Source organism: Zalophus californianus, chromosome 3, assembly GCF_009762305.2.
Source record: "Zalophus californianus isolate mZalCal1 chromosome 3, mZalCal1.pri.v2, whole genome shotgun sequence".
Lineage (NCBI taxonomy): Eukaryota > Metazoa > Chordata > Mammalia > Carnivora > Otariidae > Zalophus > Zalophus californianus.
Genome location: NC_045597.1, coordinates 40,428,470 through 40,452,203, shown reverse-complemented (window position 1 = coordinate 40,452,203; position 23,734 = coordinate 40,428,470). Strand labels below are relative to the sequence as shown.

General features: G+C 36.5%; 1 long non-coding RNA gene and 1 pseudogene across 1 annotated transcript in view; one reads left to right on the top strand and one right to left on the bottom strand.

Moving 5' to 3' along the window:
* The window catches only part of LOC113919201, a 49,884-nt gene extending 47,504 nt beyond the window's left edge, over positions 1-2,380 (top strand). Inside the window, exon 3 of the long non-coding RNA XR_003518888.1 lies at positions 2,174-2,380. This is a non-coding gene — a long non-coding RNA (uncharacterized LOC113919201). The remainder of the gene's footprint in view (positions 1-2,173) is intronic.
* Positions 2,381-8,177: 5,797 nt separating this feature from the next.
* LOC113921155 lies at positions 8,178-8,277 on the bottom strand (annotated as a pseudogene).
* Positions 8,278-23,734: the final 15,457 nt, after the last annotated feature.

Sequence of the window (23,734 nt, the reverse complement as noted above, 5' to 3'; positions counted from 1 at the left end):
CATGATATTTTATAGATTTGTAAATGATAAAACACTTTCATAAAATGCTTTAATTATTTTTACTAATGTCTACCCTGAGTGGATATTCCATTCTGTGTGCTCATTTTCATGATATTCCAAATACATACATAAGCATCTATGTGATCCATCATCCGTCAGATGACTGCCTCATAGCTGGAAACTGTCATGAAATTTCACCACAGAACTTTACATTTCTATTTATCATGGGCTGGAGTCATATATACTACATTAATTACATCAGTGATTAGAAGGAAAATAAAATCATTGTAAACAAGTTATCCACAAATAACATAACAGTACTTCATCTGTGCCTTTGCTTATGACATTTCAAGTGAGATGATTTGATCATGAAAATATATATCAATTAGACAACTGGGATTTCAAGACAGTTGGAAGAAAGAAAGTTTTTGTTTGTTTGTTTGTTTCTGTTAACTTGACCACAACTTCTGCTGGCTGCCATTGGATATTTATAATGCTTTATCAGAGTAGGATCAACCAAATCCTCATAACATTTTCAACTTTCTCTTAAAAAAAAAGTCTTTCCTCCCCATGTATTTTTTGAATGTTGAGAAAAATGTCAAGTCTCTCAAACCCAGCAAAGTAAGGATTAAAGAAGAATGTGTTTTCACATGCTGTTAGAAATATCCATGAAGATTGAGAAGGAAAAAAAAGTATTTTGCTCATACTTTTTGAGGGGCCAACCAAATTTTCTTTGACAAATCAAATGACTTTGAATAACTTCAACATAAAAGGCTTTTTTTTTTTTTTTAAGAGGTGGAGGGGCCAAGGAAGAGGGAGAGAATCTTAAGCAGTCTCCTTACTTAATGTAGAGCCTAATGAAGGGCTTGATCTCACAACATGATTTCAGATCATGGTCTGAGACAAAATCAAGAGTTGGATGCTTAACGGACTGAGCCACCCAGGTACCCCCAAAGGCATTTTTTTAAATAAAAAAAAATCCATTTTAAATTATATAAATCCTTTTAAAAGTAAATTTTTCAATCTTGATTAACTGTGCTCACTTAGAGAAACAACCATTTAATGATAACAATATGTAAGGAACTAAATATTGCCAACTTCATGAGTAAATTCAAATCCACGTGTTTGAAGAGTTTTAATGATATTCATAAGTGATACTTAGTAACTCTGTATACGTTCTTTAATCTAAAATAGATTGGTCAACAATTTTAATAAATTTAAATAATCCTTATTTTTAATAAGTGTTATTTGCAATGTAGTTCTCCCTTGTGTTTTAGTATCACTCATAATCTTATTCACATTCAATTTTAAAATCCTTCATTTTTTATTCATTTATCACCATAATTTTTCTCAGACCCCCTCTAACATTCCTCAATTCTTTCCATGCTTTCTAACTTTGTTTAACCACGATGCTATGAATGTCTCACCATTTTCTCTAGCTTTGTTACTATTCCTTGCCTTTCTTTAAGCTAAAATCAAACATACTTTCCAATTGTTCTACTTCATATGATAGCCTTTCCACTTTCTTCCATTGTCCTCCAGCATACTTTTCTTTGCAATTATTCTTTTGCTTTGCCAGCGACTACCTCCATGAAAAGATTTAGGTTGTGGTGTCCTACATTTTTAGAAAGTTTTTTTCCAATCATCAGTTCTTCTGATAATTATTACAAAAAACTTACCAGCAACTTTCTTTGCTTTTTTAAGTCCTGATAATGAATTATTTATGCAGCATTTGTAGGATGATTTTTGGTTTCCATCTAGTTCTCTTATAGACCAGAGCTCTATTCAGATACTACATTAAATACCTCATTCAAAATTTACCACATAATTAGAAGGTGAAATGAAATCTAGAGGAGTAAAATCATTTTTCCCCAAGAATATAGCATGATCTCATAGAATTAAAAAAGGCAAAAATCACAGATAAAACAAAACTAGCTTCATACTTTCCAAAGCATCTTACCACTCATTATTTTTAAAGGGGATATCTGTCCTCTACCACTGTTGTGAAGAGTTATTGCTTTAACTAATTATGTCTCTGAATAAAAACTATTACATATTTATATCTGTTATATAGATTATATATTATGTTACATATATACATATATATTTATGTCTGTGTTATCGGATGTTACACCTATGTTTGTTTCTTCTGCAAAACGTTCCTTTCTTTTAGAAGCCAGATTTTACATTCCATGGGAACATTCGTGAAAAGAACAGCTCTTCAAGAGAATTAAGCATGATTGTGCAATGACAACTAACGACTGAAGAACAGAAATACAGGACAAAAGGAGACTGTAACTATTCTACCCTCTACTGCCACCATCACCCTGTGCATACACATGTGCTGCTAATACTGTTCCTACCACTAACAAAAACTCATTAAATATACAACATTTAAGAAACTGAGTCGAACCACAGTTATCTTAGTACTTAGCAGGTAGGCCCTAACATAATGATTAACACTTGAGTTTTAATCATATATTTTGCAGGTATATATATGCTAGGATAGTCAGGACTAAATATCTAAAAGAACAAGAGATAAAAATAAAATAAATGAGAGAGAGAAAGAATGCAGAGAAATTTCTTGCAAGGTTCATGTTTCACACCTAGAAGTTTTATTCGACTTTAGATCACTTTGTTCCTTATTCTAGAAATTGATTAAATGTAGTATTATCATATTTATACATCTTTCATTTAAAAAATATATATCAAAGTGGCATACATTTAAAAAAATAGTCTTAAACGTACATTTGAATGAACCGTTAAGGGCGCCTGGGTGGCTCGGTTGGTTAAGCGACTGCCTTCGGCTCAGGTCATGATCCTGGAGTCCCGGAATCGAGTCCCGTGTCAGGATCCCTGCTCGGCGGAGAGTCTGCTTCTCCCTCTGACCCTCCCCCCTCTCATGTGCTATCTCTCTCTCTCTCTCATTCTCTCTGTCTCAAATAAATACATAAATAAAAATCTTTAAAAAAAATAAAAAATGAACCATTAATATTAAAACAATAATAATAAACCGATGGTGTCTAACAGATGAACACAAGGATGTAGAAACAATTACAAGCAGTTGTTTAACTAGTTAGAAGTATGAATTTTCTAATCAAAATGATGTTGTTCTTGAGCCCCGAGTCACTTAGTGTCTTTACATTGAACATATGACATCATTATAAATTAATATTTACTCATTTCATCTTTATTTTATTTATTTATTTATTTTAAAATGACAAAAATTTATTCTCTTACAGTTCTGGATGTTAGAAAAAAAATCTTTAAAACAGTGATTAAAAAGTAGAGCCCAACTCATACTGCCATTATGGACATGATGCTTCCGTCATGATAAAGGAAAAGTATTTAGCTTTGGTGACTAGTACCTGATCAGAACTGAATAAAGATGAAACTATTTTATTATTAATAATGTCTTTAGGACCTTCTCTAAACTGTCAGTCAAAAATCCAGCCATGATACAAAATTGGAAGAAAGCACTTTGAGTTCTTTCAAAGAGAGAGAGGGTTTAAAGATGAGGCACATTACCTGGTAAGGTCTTTTACCTCAGGGCAATGCCTTTGTCTTTTCCCAGCAGCTGGTTGAATCTAACACAATGCTTAACATGCAATAAGTACTAAGTCATTTCTTGGAGGATGAATGAGCTCTTTCATATGAGAGGCAACTGAAGTTACAAAGAATTATGCTTAATAGGGTATGCTTTGAATAATAGCTTATCTGAAACAAAACCATACAATAAAACAATGCATATTTTAAAAGGCTGAACATTTTATTGAAAACTGTGCATTAAGAGAGGAGTGATCTAATATTAATGGAAAAATACGCAGTTCAACTCAGATTTTGCCCTCTTAAAAAATATAAGACTGAAAACAATGTCTTCTCTAAGTTTTTCAATTGTAGATAGAAAATCACAACAAACTGAGCGGCAAACTTGGTAAAATGAACAAAGTATGCTTTTTATTCAACTATACAAAAAACTTGACACATATTGATATTCACAGCCCTAAATATATTATAGAGTAATTAGAAAAAAAATGATAAGCATTTCAAATAAGTGATTATGATCTATGTTGCCTTTGTATAACTAAACCAAAATTTCAGTTTTTCTTATCTCGTTTTATTGAATTTTTAGTATTCCAAACTTTCTTATTGTTAGTAGATTCTCAGATATTGCCAAGTGTATTAGTCAGGGTTCTCCAGAGACACAGAACCAAGGGGATATATAAAAATACATATAAGGGGAGTGATATTATGGGAATTGGTTCACATGGTATGGAGGTGGAGAGGTCTAGCTGTAAACTGGAGAACAAAGAAAACCAGTGGAGTAATTCATCTGGGGCCTGAAGACCTGAGAACCAGGACAGATGGTTAAAGCCAGTCTGAGACCAAAAAAAAGCCTAAGAACAGAGGGCCTCTGGTCTAAGTCTTAGAGTCTGAAGGCTAAGAACCATAGCTCTGAGGCAGAATAAGATGGTCATTTCAGCTCAGGAGGGGAGAGGAAGAAGAGAGAATTTGTCCTTCCTCCTCTTCTGTTCTTTTCAGCCTTCAGTGGACTGGAGGATACTCACGTTGTAAAGGCAGACCTTCCTCACTCAGTCTACTAATACAAATGCCGATCTCTTCCAGAAATACTTTCATAGACACACCCAGAACTTACTGGCTATTGGGCATCCCTTAACCTATTCAAGTTGGCACATAAAATTAAGCATCACACGAGGTAATTATCATCATGTTCCTACTACCACCCCCTTGCAATCCAAAACACACACCCATTCACAGGTGAACCTACTTTTGAAGACAGAATTATTGATTCTCATTCCCCATTTTCCCTCTCATCTCACTTTCTAAAATTTCAGTCTCTTGGTTCATATGTGATTTTTTTTCATATGTGATTTATTAATTCCTTCCTGCCTTGGAGTCTTTTAGCAGCTATTTCTAGCTCTCCTTCATACTTTGGAGTCAATATCTAGAATGTTAGTGGAGTTGCCTTCTCTTAGAAGGGTGCAGAGGAGAAATAAAGCCACAGCATAATCACTGTACTTTAGTGCAAGAGGGCAGCTTAGTACTGGACCAGGATTGTGGTTTGGAAGAGATTATATAAAAATAACCAATCAATGCAAGGGAGGGGGGAGAAAAGGGGTATTGGGCTGAAGAAAGTAGGCCCATTTTTTGTCCAAATATCTGGATGTTGTATTATTGGGACAAATATAGACACAATTTTGTTAACCAATATGGAGACCTATCACCATCACCAATCTCTCCTCACAGACACATCCTTATACTTGCTATTGGCTAAGAGTTTTGAAAAGTTTTCAAATTTATTTTCTAAATAAGTAAGAGGATTAAAGTGAAAAAATCTGTGATCATTAACATGTTGAAATTACTTTCATTTTTTAAAACACAAATTACATCTGATTGAAATTTTTTACACAACAGCTATATTGAGATATAATTTACAATCACACTACATACACTTATTTTATTTTTTTTAAAGATTTTATTTATTTATTTGAGAGAGCGAGAATGAGCGAGAGAGAAAGCACATGAGGGGGGGAGGGTCAGAGGGAGAAGCAGACTCTCCCCGCTGAGCAAGGAGCCCGACGCGGGACTTGATCCCGGTTCTCCAGGATCATGACCTGAGCCGAAGGGAGTCGCTTAACCAACTGAGCCACCCAGGCGCCCTCACACTACGTACATTTAAAGTGAAGAGCCTGTTTATTATTTCATTCTTTCTGCTATTTTTAAGCTTAGTTTGCTCCTTTTTTCTAGTGGGCTAAGGTAGAAGGTTAAGATACTGATTTGGTATTTGAGGGGCAAAAACATCACCGGCTTGGACTGAGAGTCAGAGATTGTACAAAATTAGGAGAGACCTTTGGATCCCCAATACTGTATTAGCAAGAAGGACACAGAGAGATCTATTCAGCTGTGTCAGTAGCAAATCCTGTTCCATGGCCTCAGTTCTTGAGATCAGCCAAGAAAGAATTCAGAGCCAAACTCTTAAGTAAGTAAACATTTACAACTCTCAAAGCAAGAGTACACTCTGAAGGTGGGAGTGCAGGCAAGCCCAGAGGTGGCAACAGCATGGGGGCCGGGGTCATCTTTTCTTTTCATGTTTGGATAGGTTGTGGGTCATAGCCAGGGCAGTCTCTGACTAAGGTTGCCTCCAGTCATCTAAGGGACTCCTCCCACTGTCTGGTATTAGGGAGTTTTTGGCCCCATATGCTGCTTGTTGGAAATGTCATGGCAGCCATCCTCCACAATGGGGGGTCAAAAGCTCGAAGTAAATATAATACAATGAAGCTATAGATTACTGTAGGGCACTGGGCATAGGGGAGAGTGCATGTGTGTTCCCCGAGGTCTCTCCCAGCTGTTTGAAACTTTTTAACAGTCATAAAACACCTGTTCCCCACTCATATCTAGCTAACTGCCTACTCTATCATTGCAGATGCATGTTATGTTTCATGAAAAAAGGAAAAAAAAAGGGAACATGACTAAGAGGATGGTACCAAGAACACTGAGGGCAGAATTGAAATTCATAGAAAAATATTCCCTGGCCTGAGACCTACTCACAGAACTGCCAATATTTGTCCAATTGGATGTTATAATTACTATCAACTAGTTTCTTCCTTTGTCCTCCCAATTTTTCTTTTTTTTTTGAATGAGAATACTTGTAGTGGCCACCCTCGGCCTATCCTGGTATTATATGTTGGGTGTTCGTTGGGGAAAAGGAGGCAGGTTACTTCTCTCTGTACTTTCTCAGATCCATAGATTTGGAGAGGTCCCACTTGAGGTGCTGTACGTAAGCAACTACATTTGGGTTGCTTTATTTGTATCTAGACCTTATTTAGATGTTGGGTTTATGGACTTTGAAATGATGCTATAAGGATGAAACTCAAGGTAATTTGGAGGGGATAGAATACATTTGCATAGTAGAAAGATGACTCATTGGTTACCTGAGGAAAGACTCCGGTTGGCAGGCTCTAGGATGGCCCCCAATGAACTTTGACTCCTGGTTAATGCTCTGGTATAATTTCCTTCACTAAATGTGGGCTATATATATTTTTCTTTTTTTACTTGCTTCTAATGAACAAAATATGGCAGAAATAATGGGATGTCACATCTGGTATTAGGTTTTAAAAAGAGTCTTCTATCTTGGGAATTCTTTCTTGTTTCTCTCTTGCTCTAGCTTTAATTGTCTCTATATCTTACTTTGCTTTGGAAAAAGAAAGGTTATCACAGTGTCTGTATTCCTGTGGAAATAACCACATGGTAAGGACTTGTCTTATGGCAACAGCCACATAAGTGTGCTTAGAAGCAGTTTCTCCTCCACATGAGCCTGAAATGACTGTAGTCTCAGATAACATCATGATTGAAGCTTTGTGAAATACCCTTAGTTAAATTCATCCAACTATATTGTTCCCAAATTTCTGCCCTACAGAAACTATGAGATAATAGGTGGTCTGTGCTTTCAGCTGCTAAGTTTGGGGACAATTTGTTACACAGCAATGAATAATGAATACATTGGGTTATGAAATGTCTTATTAACCTCAGCTCTGTCTTCTGTAAATCCTTTTAAATAACAAAAGATAAGAGAAAATGGCATGTTATTGGTCCCAGAAATTATGATTCTCTTTAACTGTAATACATTTCTTTTGCTAAAACATAGAAAGTGGTCATATTCATTACCCATGACACACATACTAAAGAGAAATTTTTATTTGTAAATACTACAACAAATTTCAAACATGTCATTGAAGAGTCTGTTCAGTGTTGATAAAGCTATTCTTCAGTTGTCTCAGAAGGGATTTTAGAAAAGGATAAGATTCAAGCACAAATAAATTCCTTAGTAATAATATATATTATTTAATCATATATCTATTATATATATACACATAATATGTCAATATATATATATGAGACCAAAATAATAAGATAATCAAACTCCCAGCCTGAATTCATCAGTCATCTGAGAGACTGAATTTCATCATTCTGTCTTGAAATATAGAATACTATGTATTTCATTGTGAAGTTACACAGAAAAAAGGGATCAATTATACCAATGATATTTTAAAATCACTGTAGTCTTGGCTACAAAATAAAAACCAAAATAAAATATGTCACCCCAAATCTGATTAAATTAATATAAAAGTTAAATTGACATTTCATAAGTTATTTTTTTTAATATGAAGCACTTCAGGGATTTGTTTGTCATCCTTGTCCAAGGGCCTTACAAATCTCTGTATAGTTCCAATTTTAATGTATGTGCTGCTGCAGCAAGCATGTTAGTTTTTGTTCTAATAGAATCTTTCTCTCTATAGCAATTTGATAAAGAACATAATAAAAATATACCATCACTAATTTGAAATTGAATTATTTGCTATTTAGGTTTTTATAGCTACAGTGCTAAAAGGGACTATTAGCAATGTATGTATTATCTGTCTACTTACTAGTTTATAACTTGTTTCTCCACTTTGCCTATTTTTTGTATGCCTGGAAATTAGGAGATAGATATGTGTATAACCTTTTTTTTTTTTGCCCCAGAACAGGTTCTTAAATCATTGTTTTTTGTTATAATACACTGCTTCTTATTGATTAGATATTTTTTACTGGGCAAGTTGGCTATATCAATAAATCATTGGACTCAGTTATAACATTAGTACAAAGATATAAGTATAAATATAGATAGTGCCTTCTTAGTGCTAAAGAAAGAACTGTCAAGTAAATAAGCAATATCCTTGAGGTCAAGAAGCATAGAGTCAAGGAAATTAAACAATTAAGCAAACAATTGTGATTAAAGTGTGTTAGGGGAATAAGTTAAGTAGAAAGGATTTAACACTACTTATGATGGATTATAAAATTTAAGTGAGTTATGGAAAGAAGTGAAGACAGGATGTCTTCATAAATATTGACCCAATGGTGAGATAAATGGATTAGAGAGATTGACAAAGTCAAAGAATTGTGAATAAAGAACTTGATTTTAGCACAAATTTGCTATGGAAACTATGTGGCTGGAAGAGCTACCAAAATAAGGAAAGGCTTCTTATTTATGAAAGAGGGCTTCTTTGTCATGATAATACCTATAGGGAGATTGGGAATTGTGCTGTGAGTCAGAGAAGGGGAGTGTGTGTTTCTTTCACCGTTCTAGGAAAAACCAAAGAGGAGATCACTAAGTCATATCTCCACCAACTTGTAGTAGTGGAGATAGAATGTGTGGCCATGACACCATGTGATTTATGTATTTAATACCATGATTCTAGAACTAAATTCCCTTAATTTTAAAAAAGTTATTCCATTACACCTAACATCCCTCTATGCTTTTGCCTCTAACAAAAATCTTGAACACCTGTTTTTTTGTTTTCCTTTTTGTCAAATGGATTCCTATTTTCATTTCAGTGTTCTAAATTGCATACTCCCATGCTCCGCCTTGGTTCTCAAAACTTACATTATACTTTCACTCTTGATCTGCGACCACCTAGCTCTCATTAACTTAGAATAAAGTGGGGGGCGGAGCAAGATGGCGGAGGAGTAGGAGACCTGGATTTCCTCTGGTCTCAGGAATTCAGCTGAATAGGGATCAAACCATTCTGAACACCTACGAACTCAACAGGAGATCGAAGAGGAGAGTAGCAACAACTCTCTGAACAGAGAAGCGACCACTTACTGGAAGGTAGGACGTGCAGAGAAGTGAATCCGAGGCGATATTCGGGAGGAGAGACGGCGGGGGAGGGGGCCTCCATCGGCCGCTTCTGGCAAGTGATAGAGCCGCGGAGCACAAAATCAGAACTTTTATAAGTCGGCTCCGCGGAGGGACGTCGCTCCAGTGGCTAAGCGGGAGGTGGAACCCTTGTGGGACAGTGTGGTCTCAGGACCCTCGGGGTCACAGAAAGACCGGGGGTGCCTGAGTGCGGCAGAGCTCCCAGGTATCGGAGCGGGGAAGCCGGCTGCAGAGACGGAGCTGAGGCGCGGGCTCTCAGCTCGGGGTGGCCATAAACTGTGATCCGCAGCCCACTCGGGACACTGCCCCTCCAGCAGGGACCCAACAAGCGGCAGATCCAGGGAGACTCCCTTTCCTCCCCCCGGGAGGAGCAGAGCGGGAGCACACCGCAGAGATCTGCTGGGTTTGGAGACTCCACACGGGGTCGGGTGCCAGAGATAGAAACACTCGGTCACAGGCCGGGTGAGCACGGAGTGCGGCCAGAGACCGGGGACACGGGAGTGACTGGCTGCTTTTCTCTGGGGGCACACTGGGGAGTGGAGCCCCGAGTTCTTGCCTCCTCTGGGGTGGAGATTGGGAGGCCGCCATTTTCACTGTCATCCTCCAAGGCCTTACGGAAAGCTTGCAGGGAACAAAAGCTCCTGAGAGCAAACCCGAGCAGCTTGCTTAGCTGGGACCGACAAGGGCGGGGCAATTCCGCCTCCGGCAAAGACATTTGGGAACCATGGCAACAGGCCCCTCCCCCAGAAGATCAGCACGAATAGCCAGCAAGCCAAGACCAAGTTTACCAATCAAGGAGAACGGGAGAGCTCCAGCGCTAGGGGAATACTGCACATAGAATTCATGGCTTTTTTTACCATGATTCATTAGTTTTTCAAAGTTAATTTTTTAACTGTTTTTTTAATTTCTCTTTTTCCCTTTTTCAACCAACATCTTATCAATCCCTCTTTTTAAGAAAACATTTTTTTTATTTTTCATTTTAGAGTCATATTTTATCCCTTCATAGTAGTTGCCCTTATTTTTGGCATATATATATATATATAAGTTATTCTCTCTTTAAAATTTTGAGATACAGTTTCTTCTAACAGATCAAAATATACCCAAAATCACTAGTGTATGGCTTTATTCTAGTCTCCTGCCTGATCACAGTCTCTCCCTTTTTTTTTTTAATCTTCTTCTTTCTTTTTTCAAACAACTTATCGTATCAATTCCTTTTATAAAATCTTTTATAATTTTCATCTTTACAGTCATCTTCCATCCGTTCATTCTACCAACCCTTATTTTGTACATATATAAGTCTTTCTTCCTTTAAAATTTTAGGAGGCACTTTTTTCTCACAGACCAAAATACACCCAAAATCTAGTGTGTGGCATTGATCTATGCACTAGCCTGATCATATTTGATCATATTCGTTTTTTTTGTATTGTTCTGTTTTTGTTTTTAATCTTTTTCTTTTTGTTTTTTTTCTTTCTTTCTTTTCTCTTTCTTTTTTCTTTCTTTCCCTTTCTTTTCCCCTGGTTTCAGGTCTTTTCTGATTTGTATAGAGTATATTTGCTGGGGGCATTGTTAACCTGTTAGCATTTTGTTCTCTCATTCATCTGTTCTCCTCTGGACAAAATGACAAGACGAAAAAAATCACCTCAGCAAAAAGAACAAGAGATAGTACCATCAGCCAGGGACCTACTCAATACGGACATTAGTACGATGTTGGACCTAGAGTTCAGAATCATGACTTTAAAGATACTAGCTGGGCTTGAAAAAAGCGTGGAAGTTATTAGAGAAACCCTTTTGGGAGAAATAAAATAACTAAAATCTAAATCGAAATCAAAAAGGCTATTAATGAGGTGCAATCAAAATGGGGGCACTAACTGTTAGGATAAATGAGGCAGAAGAGAGAATCAGCAATATAGAAGACCAAAAGATGGAAAATAAAGAGGCTGAGAAAAAGAGAGAGAAACAACTACAGGATCACAAGGGCAGAATTCGAGAGATAAGCGATACGATAAGACGAAACAACATTAGAATAATTGGGATCCCAGAAAAAGAAGAAGAAAGAGAGAGAGGGGCAGAAGGTATATTGGAGCAAATAATAGCAGAGAAATTCCCTAATGTGAGGAAGGAAACAGGCATCAAAATCCAGGAGGCACAGAGAACCCCTCTCAAAATCAATAAAAATATGTCAACACCCCGACATCTAATAGTAAAACTTACGAGTCTCAGAGACAAAGAGAAAATCCTGAAAGCACCTAGGGAGAAGAGATATGTAACCTACAATGGTAGAAATATTAGATTGGCAACAGACCTATCCACAGAGACATGGCAGGCCAGAAAGGACTGGCATGATACCTTCAAAGCACTACATGAGAAAAATAAGTAGCCAAGAATACTATATCCAGCTAGGCTCTCATTGAAAATTGAAGGAGAGATAAAAAGCTTCCAGGACAAACAAAAACTAAAGGAATTTGCAAACACGAAACCAGCCCTCCAAGAAATATTGAAAGGCGTCCTCTAAGCAAAGAGAGAGACTAAAAGCAGCACAGATCAGAAAGGAACAAAGACAATATATAGTAACAGTCACCTGACGGGCAATACAATGGCACTAAATTCATACCTTTCAATAGTTACCCTGAATGTAAATGGACAAAATGCCCCAATCAAAAGACACAGGCTTTCAGATTGGATTAAAAAACAAGACCCATCGATATGCTATCTGAAAAAGACTCATTTGAGACCCAAAGACACCCCCAGATTGAAAGTGAGGGGGTGGAATACCATTTACCATGCTAATGGACACCAAAAGAAAGCTGGGGTGGCAATCCTTATATCAGACAAATTAGATTTTAAACCAAAGACTGTAATAAGAGATGGGGAAGGACACTCTATCCTACTTAAAGGGTCTATCCAACAAGAAGATCTAACAATTATAAATATCTATGCCCCGAACATGGGAGCAGCCAATTATATAAGGCAATTAATAACAAAAGCAAAGAAACACTTTGACAGCAATACAATAATAGTGGGGGACTTTAACACCCCCTTGACTGAAATGGACAGATCATCTAAGCAAAAGATCAACAAGGAAATAAAGACTTTAAATGACACACTGGACCAAATGGACTTCACAGACATATTCAGAACATTCCATCCCAAAGCAACGGAATTCACATTCTTCTCTAGTACCCATGGAACACTCTCCAGAATTGATCACATCCTAGGTCACAAATCAGGTCTCAACCAGTACCAAAAGATTGGCATTATTCCCTGCATATTTTCAGACCACAATGCTTTGAAACTAGAACTCAATCACAAGAGGAAAGTTGGAGAGAACTCAAATACATGGAGGCTAAAGAGCATCCTACTAAGGAATGAATGGGTCAACCAGGAAATTAAAGAAGAACTAAAAAAAATCATGGAAACCAATGAAAATGAAAACACAACTGTTCAAAATCTTTGGGATACAGCAAAGGCAGTCCTGAGAGGAAAGTATATAGCAATACAAGCCTTTCTCAAGAAACAAGAAAGGTCTCAAATACACAACCTAACACTACACCTAAAGGAGTTGGAGAAAGAACAGCAAATAGAGCCTAAACCCAGCAGGAGAAGAGAAATAATAAAGATCAGAGCAGAAATCAATGAAATAGAAACCAAAAAAACAGTAGAGCAGACCAACGAAACTAGAAGCTGGTTCTTTGAAAGAATTAACAAGATTGATAAACCCCTGGCCAGACTTATCAAAAAGAAAAGAGAAATGACCCAAATCAACAAAATCATGAATGAAAGAGGAGAGATCACAACCAACACCAAAGAAATACAAACAATTATAAGAACATATCATGAGCAACTGTATGCCAGCAAATTAGATAACCTGGAAGAAATGGGTGCATTCCTAGAGATGTATCAACTACCAAAATTGAACCAGGAAGAAATAGAAAACCTGAACAGACCTATAACCACTAAGGAAATTGAAGCAGTCATCCAAAATCTCCCAACAAACAAAAGCCCAGGGCCAGATGGCTTCCCAGGGGAATTCTATCAGGCATTTAAAGAATTAATACCTATTCTCCTGAAACTGTTCCAAAAAATAGAAATGGAAGGAAAATTTCCAAACTCATTTTATGATACCAGCATTACCTTGATCCCCAAACCAGACAAAGACCCCATCAAAAAGGAGAACTACAGACCAAGATCCTTGATGAACATGGATGCAAAAATTCTCACCAAAATACTAGCCAATAGGGTCCAACAGTACATTAAAAGGATTAGTCACCATGACCAAGTGGGATTTATCCCTGGGCTGCCAGGCTGGTTCAACATCTGCAAATCAATCAACGTTATACGATACATTAACAAAAGAAAGAACAAGAATCATATGATCCTCTCAATAGATGCAGAAAAAGCATTTGGCAAAGTACAGCATCCTTTCTTGATCAAAACTCTTCAGAGTATAGGGATAGAGGGTACATACCTCAATATCATAAAAGCCATCTATGAAAAACGTACAGCCAATATCATTCTCAATGGGGAAAGCTCAGAGCTTTTCCCCTAGAGTCAGCAACGTGGCAGGGATGTCCACTATCACCACTGTTATTCAACATAGTATTAGAAGTCCTAGCCACAGCAATCAGACAACAAAAAGAAATCAAAGGCATCCAAATCGGCAAAGAGGAAGTCAAACTCTCATTCTTTGCAGATGATAGGATACTGTATGTAGAAAACCCAAAAGACTCCACCCCAAAACTGCTAGAACTCATACAGGAATTCAGTCAAGTAGCAGGCTATAAAATCAATGCACAGAAATCAGTGGCATTCCTATACACCAACAACAAGACAGAAGAGAGAGAAATTAAGGAGTCAATCCCATTTACAACTGCACCCAAAACCATAAGATACCTAGGAATAAATTTAACCAAAGAGGCAAAGGATCTGTACTCGGAAAACTATAAAATACTCATGAAAGAAATTGAAGAAGACACAAGAAATAGAAAAATGTTCCATGCTCATGGATTGGAAGAACAAACATTGTGAAGATGTCAGTGCTACCTAGAGCAATCTACACATTCAATGCAATCCCCATCAAAATACCATCCACTTTTTTCAAAGAAATGGAACAAATAATCCTAAAATTTGTATGGAACCAGAAGAGACCCCCGAATAGCCAGAGGAATGTTGAAAAAGAAAAGAAAAGAAGCTGGCGGCATCAAAATTCCAGACTTCCAGCTCTCTAACAAAGCTGTCATCATCAAGACAGTATTGTACTGGCACAAAAACAGACACATAGAACACATGGAACAGAATAGAGAGCCCAGAAATGGACCCTCAACTCTATGGTCAACTCATCTTTGACAAAGCAAGAAAGAATGTCCAATGGCAAAAGGACAGTCTCTTCAACAAATGGTGTTGGGAAAATTGGACAGCCACATGCAGAAGAATGAAACTGGACCATTTCCTTACACCACACACAAAAATAGACTCCAAATGGTTGAAAGACCTAAACATGAGACAGGAGCCCATCAAAATCCTAAAGGAGAACACAGGTAGCAACCTCTTCAACTTCAGCCACAGCAACTTCTTCCTAGAAACATCGTCAAAAGCAAGGGAAGCAAGGGCAAAAATGAACTATTAGGATTTCATCAAGATGAAAAGCTTTTGCACAGCAAAAGAAACAGTCCACAAAACCAAAAGACAACCAACAGAATGGGAGAAAATATTTGCAAATGACATATCAGATAAAGGGCTAGTATCCAAAATCTATAAAGAACTTATCAAACTCAACACCCAAAGAACAAATAATCCAATCAAGAAATGGGCAGAAGACAGGAACAGACATTTTTCCAAAGAAGACATCCAAATGGCCCACAGACACATGAAAAAGTGCTCAACATCTCTCGGCATCAGGGAAATCCAAATCAAAACCTCCATGAGATACCACCTCACACCAGTCAGAATGGCTAAAATTCACAAGTCAGGAAACAACAGATGTTGGTAGGGATGTGGAGAAAGGGGACCCCTCCTACACTGTTGGTGGGAATGCAAGCTGGTGCAACCACTCTGGAAAACAGTATGGAGGTTCCTCAAACAGTTGAAAGTAGAGCTACCATACGATCCAGCAATTACACTACTGGGTATTTACCACATAGATACAAATGTAGGGATCCGAAGGGGTACGTGCACCCCGATGTTTATAGCAGCAATGTCCACAATAGCCAAACTGTGGAAAGTGCCAAGATGTCCATCGACAGATGAATGGATAAAGAAGAAGTGGTATATATACACAATGGAATATTATGCAGCCATCAAAAGGAATGAGATCTTGCCATTTGCAACAATGTGGATGGAACTGGAGGGTGTTATGCTGAGTGAAATAAATCAATCAGAGAAAGACATGTATCATATGACCTCACTGATATGAGGAATTCTTAATCTCAGGAAAGAAACTGAGTGTTGATGAGGGGTAGGGGTTGTGAGGGATGGGGTGGCTGGGTGATAGACATTGGGGAGGGTATGTGCTATGGTGAACGCTGTGAATTGTGCAAGACTGTTGAATCACAGATCTGTACTTCTGAAACAAATAATGCAATATATGTTAAGAAAAAAGAAAAAGAAGAAGATAGCAGGAGGGGAAGAATGAAGGGGAGTAAGTCAGAGGGGGAGACGAACCAAGAGAGACGATGGACTCTGAAAAACAAACTGAGTGTTCTAGAGGGGAGGGGCATGGGGGGATGGGTTAGCCAGGTGATGGGTATTAAGGAGGGCACGTTCTATGTGGAGCACTGGGTGTTATGCACAAACAATGAATCATGGAACACTAAATCAAGAACTAATGATGTAATGTATGGTGATTAACATAACAATAAAAAAATTTTAAAAAAACCTTAGAATAAAGTGGACAATTGGGCCAATTCTTGTCTGGTCTACCTCTGCTTCTCTAATGTTACTTTACTCTCCCCAGCTCACTATGTTCTAGCATCATTGGTTCTCTGAGACTCTATATCATGCTATCTTCTTTCCTATTTCAGGTGTTTTGTATTTGATTTCCCTTATGTCTAAAAACTTATCTCCTAGTTCTTGGGTGATCAACTTCTTCCATTCCTTTGGGTCATGATTGGGTCTCTACAGTAAGTCAGTCCTTACCTCCCATCACCTTGATTTGCTGCCTCTCACACTCATTATTAATTGTCTATTGAATCCCCTTTTTAATTCCTGTCTGATGGGCTGATTTTATAGTGTGTTGTGTGCATTTTTTATTTTTTGTAAGTCTCACTTCATCATGAGAATATAAAACTTAAGAAACTTTAATGTAATATTGCTTTCAATATACTATAAGCAAACATTTCTGCATTGTCCATTCTGTGTGTAGTAGACATTGGATAATATAAGATATTCAGTTTCTTTTCTAACAGTCACCAAAAAAGAAAAAGTAAAAACAATTTAACACTTGGAAAGCAATACTGCATTAAACATTTCTTAAGGGTTCTGAGACAGCTAATATATTCCTGAAACTTAGATTATTATAAATGAGTCATTTTCAGCAGGGGAACATTCTTATTTTTTTGAAAATTAAAGTCTTTTATTCACGATACCATTATTTTTAAGATTCTTAACATTATGTATTTTTTTCTCCTTTTTCTACAAAGGCAAAGAAATGGGCAGTATAAAAGGAACAATCGTATGCTCTGATCCGTTATAATCATTCAAACAAGCTAATCATTAACATGTACCTTTTCAAGCTTTGAATCTCCAAACCCACAAATTTTGAGGGAGAAAAATGAAGTAATTAGACCTGTTTTCTGTAAATACTGCCATTTACGGAATATATATTATGGGCTACATTGCTAGGTGCTTTGTCCTATTCTCATTCTATGCCATTTAATTCTTGGCTTGAACTAACAATGTTGTCATTACTAATGATGATAAGAAGATAAAGAAAACAAGTAGAAGATAAAGAAAACAAGAAAAAAATATAAGAGGAAACTCAGTTTGAGAAATTAGTAAGTTTCTTAAAGGTAGTTATAAAAGTGTGTGTGATGGTTAATATTTTGTGTCAATTTGACTGAGCCATGATGCCCAGGCATTTGATGAAACATCACATTTCTGGATGTTTCTGTGAGGATGGTTTGGGGTGAATATTAGCATTTAAATCTGTGAGCTGTCTGTAAAGCAGATTGCCCTCTGTAATTTGGTTGGGACTCATCCAGTCAGTTGAGGGTCTCACTAGAACAAAGACTGAGTTCCTCCGAGCAACTGGGAATTCTACCCACAGATGACACTTAGGCCAGGACTGTAACATCAGCTCTTCCAGTTTTTCAGGCTACCCTGCATATTTTGGAGTTGCTAGCCTTCATAACCATGTGGATCAGTTCCTTAAAATAAATCTTTGTATATACACGCATGCTATTGATTCTGTTTCTCTGGAGACCCTGAATAATACAGAGTGGATCAAGGATTATAACCCAGAACTGTCTGATCCCAAAGCCCCTACTCTTACCAAAATACACATTGTACCCTGCAAAATATAAACCTCAAAGAATGATTTGGTCAGACTTTAGAGTGTAGCATATTTTAGCTGATAGTTTAGTCAATTGGGTAGAAACCAGGCTGAATGATTAAAGTTCTAAATTAACATAAAGGAAGAATAACAGTATAGTACAGTAGTTAAGGACACAGAATTGAGAACAGGAAGCTCAGCATTCCAATTCCAGCTCTACTGTCTAACTGGGAGAACTTGGGCAAGTTATTTAATTTCCTTATAATGAAGCCTGTAGGAACCCATCCAGGATTCCTTGGATCTAGATCCCTTTAACTGTTTTGTTCATTCCAGCTTCACCTATGTGTTACTGGCTTCAAACTGCAACATTAGGAACTCTACTCAAAAGACTCCCATTTGCATCTAAAGCTGTTTTGACTGTAGGTAGAGAGAGAGGACGTGCCTGGAAGCTTATAACTGCCTGGGGTATTGTTAGCCAAGGACTAACTGATGCAGTAGGGTAAAAATTCAGCTCATTTGCCTTCAGGACAATATATAAGGCCTAATTTATATTCTAGAACTTCCCCCTGGGATAAGGTCACGCTTAGCTAGAAATTACACCTTACTTGGCTTCTTTACCTTCCCAACCTGCTTCCTCTATTTCCTTCTGGTTTCTCCTGGGAGTACTTTCTAGATAAATCATTTGCTTAATAATCCTCATCCCAGTCTCCTTTGGGGAAAATTGAATAAAGACATCAAGTTTCTCATCTCTATAGCTGGAATGTAGTCTTTAAGTCAAAGGCTATTGTGAGGGTTAAGTGAATTAGTACGTACAAAACACTTATAATAGTAACACATATAATGCGATAAATATGTATTAGTATATAAATTATAAAATAGTGAAACAATATATGTTCAATTAATACAAATAACTGTTGAATGTTTATTATATGGTATACAAATTCTATGCATTAGAAAACAAGTAATTATCCCATATTACTCTCACATATGTTCAGTCTATATAGACAATTAAACCAATATTAATAAATGCAATCTAGTCAATATGATGACAATAGTAAATACTGAGTGCTAATGGTTTTCTAAAAAGCAATATAAAAGAGGCATCTTGGACACAGAACTCAGCCCAATAATCAAGGAAGAGATTTGTCAGAAAGGCTAAGTAGGGATTACACAATTCAAAAAGTGTGAAGGATGATGGGGAGTGAAATAGAGACAAAAAAATATGCAACTTTTGAAAGATTTGGAATAATCTTTTAATTTTCTTATTTGAGTTGAGTGCAAATGTGTGTCTCTTTATGTGTCTGTCTGTAAGTGTATGTTAAAGTATGTGGTGGTATATGTGTGTATGTGTGTGTCTATTTGGGAATGCACTGTGTGTGTGAGAGAGTGAGAGAAAGGGTATATACATGTGTCTGTGTTGAGGTGTATTTGGGAGAGTAGGATTGGCGTCGTGGCTGAAGAAATAAGCAGAAGCTGTGTTACCATTTTATGCTATATTCAAGAGTTTGTGTTTCATTTTAAAGGGAATGTCAAGTCAACGATGGATTTTAGTAGGGGAATGAAATGTTAGAAAGACAAGTTTGGCAACTGTGTTATGAATGGAATTGAGGGCAGGGATGGTAAATAGGTTTCAACTGACATGCCAACTCTGATCAATTGGTAGTGGCTTCCCGGAGTACTTGTTGAGAAGGATTTTGAGGTCTTGTCCACACTAAGTAGGAAAGAACTCCATGATTGATTATCAATGTCTTCCATTTATTTCTCATGTCCAACCCCCCCCGCTTCTTTCAATTGAATCTGGTCCCTACAGGGCATATCTGTTAGAGATACCAGACGTAGATCAACTAATATCATCATAAAAAATACAGATGGAAAACTTCTTTTCTCTGAAAGCTTCTAACCTTGAAAATGCTATAACATTTTTACTTGTCTTAGGAAGAAATATATGGGTTAGCACAGACATTAGCAAGTAAGTATATTAAAATTATTAATTTAATGATTTCAACTAATTTGTAAACACTATTTGGAAACAAAGCTTTGGTAATCTATATTTGTAGTATCAGAATAAAAAGAAAACCAAACACATAATAAGAGGAAAGTTTTAAGGCTAAAGATTATGAGAGATTATTGTGTTTGTAAATATATTGACTTTGTCAAAACGTTCCCTTCTTGTACTTCAGTTAGACTAAATACCCTCCTGTTATGTGTTTAACATATTACCCTACTGATTTAGATTTAATTGACTAAATGTTATAAAAGGTTCCAGAGCCAGCTTTAAATAATAAATACTCCCTCACAGTGCAAAGAATAACGCATTTAGAGCCAGACAAGCCTGCTTTAAAGAATCCTGACTTTGTCATTACTAACATTTGGAGCTCAGGGAAGATTTCTTTGGCGTGTCTCCTGTCTAAGCATATAGTACTAACTTAATAAAGTTTTTAAAAGGCTCAAATTCAATAATACATATGCATAAAAAATGCAATTGATAGAATAGTGTAATAACACCCAACGAGCTTTGAAAGCATAGTTCCTATGCCACATTTTATTAATTGTTAAAAAAGCCTAAATTAATTTTGGAATCAATCACATATTAAGAAATGTTTAAAAACAGAAAATCCATAAAATTCTCATTTGTTTTTATATAACATTATATACTAAAATGTTAGATATTGGGGCCACTAATTTAAAAGCTCATGGTTCACCTAATAATAAGCTAATAGTACAAACAGATGTGTGCTTCACTCTCCATTAAACAAAGTGCAACTTGAGTAAGATTTCCTAAGAACTTCATAAGAGAAAATCACAGAGTGAATATTAAATATAAATTTAACTGTAAATTGATTTTTATAGAACTATTCTGAATTGCTATTGTAGCACAGGGTTATTAACACATGAATTCTGAGTTGAAACATGGCTTCAAATACTATTGCACTTTTCAAAATGCCCACACAGGATATCAGATGTGAGAGTAAATAGATTTTTTCACTTTTTAATGGCTAATAATCACCCTTCCAAATGACAACTTCATTGATAGTCCCATGTTAATTACAAATTGTATTTGATTCTTTTAAATAGGATAATGTTGGAAATGGAACTAATGATTTCACATACATTAACAATTTTCATCATGCTTCATGTAACTTAAGAGAACACTGTGTTGAAGTGTAGTTGATTTGAAGTATGTTCAGTTTCTTTCTACTCCACCAGGTACCGCATTAACATGACCGCAGGGTCTAGAGGTTTAAAACCTAGAAAATAGAGCAAAACTTGTCAAGAAAATGGCCCCTATAGCAGTCAAAGACTTGGAAAAATATTACTCTAAAAACTAGTGTTCTTGGTCCAGTAATAAATATGCAGTAATTTTAATTGAAACAAGCAGAATATGAAATAACTCTTCCAATATTGATACTCATGTTGTAAAAAACTCAATTATTCAGAAGTCATTTCTTCTAATTTTAAAGAATATCACATTCAATGGATCACCATTTAATACACCAGTAGTGCATAGTCATTTAATTATATGAAGACCAAACTACTAGAGAAATGATCCATTTTATACATTCTTACTATATTTAGAATTAATATCTGTTGTTTTGTGATCTCTTTCAACTTTATGTCACACATTATCATCTCCTTTTCATTTAGTAGAAGCATGGGGAAAGAAAATGAACTATCCCGTCATGGTTGAGTTTCTTTATGTTTCACTTCAGTTTTCTGGGCATTACTAGTAGCTTTTATTTCACAGTTGTTTCTTGTTTAAGTCTCACACAAGATGACAACAGCATGGGGCAAATCATTTTTGGCTTAATTTGAAATGCTGTTTTCAGGGTATTTTAACAGCAGCAATTCTCATATGAGCAAGTAAAGATCATAAATGTTATCTGTATCTCCCCAGGTAAACTACGAATAGAAAAACAAACACACGCCAGAATTTGTAAAGTGATAGAGGAATTTAGTATGTCTTAGCCATGCTAGTAGAGTTTCAACATGGACAAAATCTATATATATGGTATTTGACATACTCTTTTTTTATTACATTATGCTAATCACCCCACATTACATCATTACTTTTTGATGTAGTGTTCCATGATTCATTGTTTGCATATAACACCCAGTGCTCCATGCGGTACATGCCCTCTTTAATACCCATTACCGGGCTAACCCATCCCCCCATCCCCCTCCCCTCTAAAACCCTCAGTTTGTTTTTCAGAGTACATAGTCTCTCATGGTTCGTCTCCCCCTCCGATTTGCCCCCTTCATTTTCCCTTCCTACTATCTTCTTCTTCTTCTTCATTTTTTTAACATATAATGTATTATTTTTTTCAGACGTGCAGGTCTGTGATTCAACAGTCTTGCACAATTCACAGTGCTCACCATAGCACACACCTTCCCCAATGTCTATCACCCAGCCACCCCATCCCTCCCACCCCCACCACTCCAGCAACCCTCAGTTTGTTTCCTGAGATTAAGAATTCCTCATATCAGTGAGGTCATATGATAGTGACATACTCTTAAAAGGAACAAGGTAAAAACAAGGAAATAAAAGTGCTTACAAATCGGAAAAACTCTACACTGGAAATTCAATCTAAATTTATGCTATCCGGGTGAAATATATGTTAAGTGTCAAGAAAGTTAACAATTACAAACTCATGGCTCTGTGCATATGTGTACGTGTGTGTGTGTATGTGTGTGTGTGTGTTGGGGAAGGAGTATTCTTAAGAAGAAAAAAAAAACAAAGAACCAGTGAAAATCATCTGGTTAACTTACTGAAAAACGTACCAAAATTGTTTTAACAAAAATGGATTGATGTAAATTGGGGAGCAGGAACCGTGCCTTGTAGATTCTTATATCCTCTACCTCAAGCAAAGGACCATCCATCTCTTGGCTAACAGCAAGAAGGAACAAATGGGATGGCCAATCCACTCTCATTTAATAAACACAGTCTACCACAAAGATTGTCAGTCTTAATTCTAATATTGTTTTAAATATTTGCAAAAGGTTATATTGAGCAGATATCATTTTTCTAATGTCATTTAGAAACCTCCCATTTTTCATGTTTTAAGTGCAAATTCTTACTAATTCATTCATTTCATCACTGTTTGTAAATTTTTAGAACCTCTTACATCTGGTATAATCTCTGAGACCTGTCTATATTTACTGATACCTGATTTAGAGTGAGTACTTGAAGGTCACAAGTGAAAGTATTTTTATGTCCTCACCATCTCAAATTAACATTGGTAGTGAACTCTTTGCATGTATAATTACAATGAGACTGTATGTGGGCTTTTCTATATCATCTCTAGATAAATTCTAACCATCAAACTATGTAATGAGGCTATCTCCTCCCTAGATCTATATTTTATTCTTGTATAACTTAAGCCTAAGATTACATCTGCTTTTTAAAGCGGCCATCAAATTACACTGACAAATTTATATTGTTTGTTTTATTTTTTAAAAGATTTAATTAATTTTTTTATTTGTCAGAGAGAGAGAGAGAGAGAGACAGAGAGAGCACAAGCAGGGGGAATGGCAGG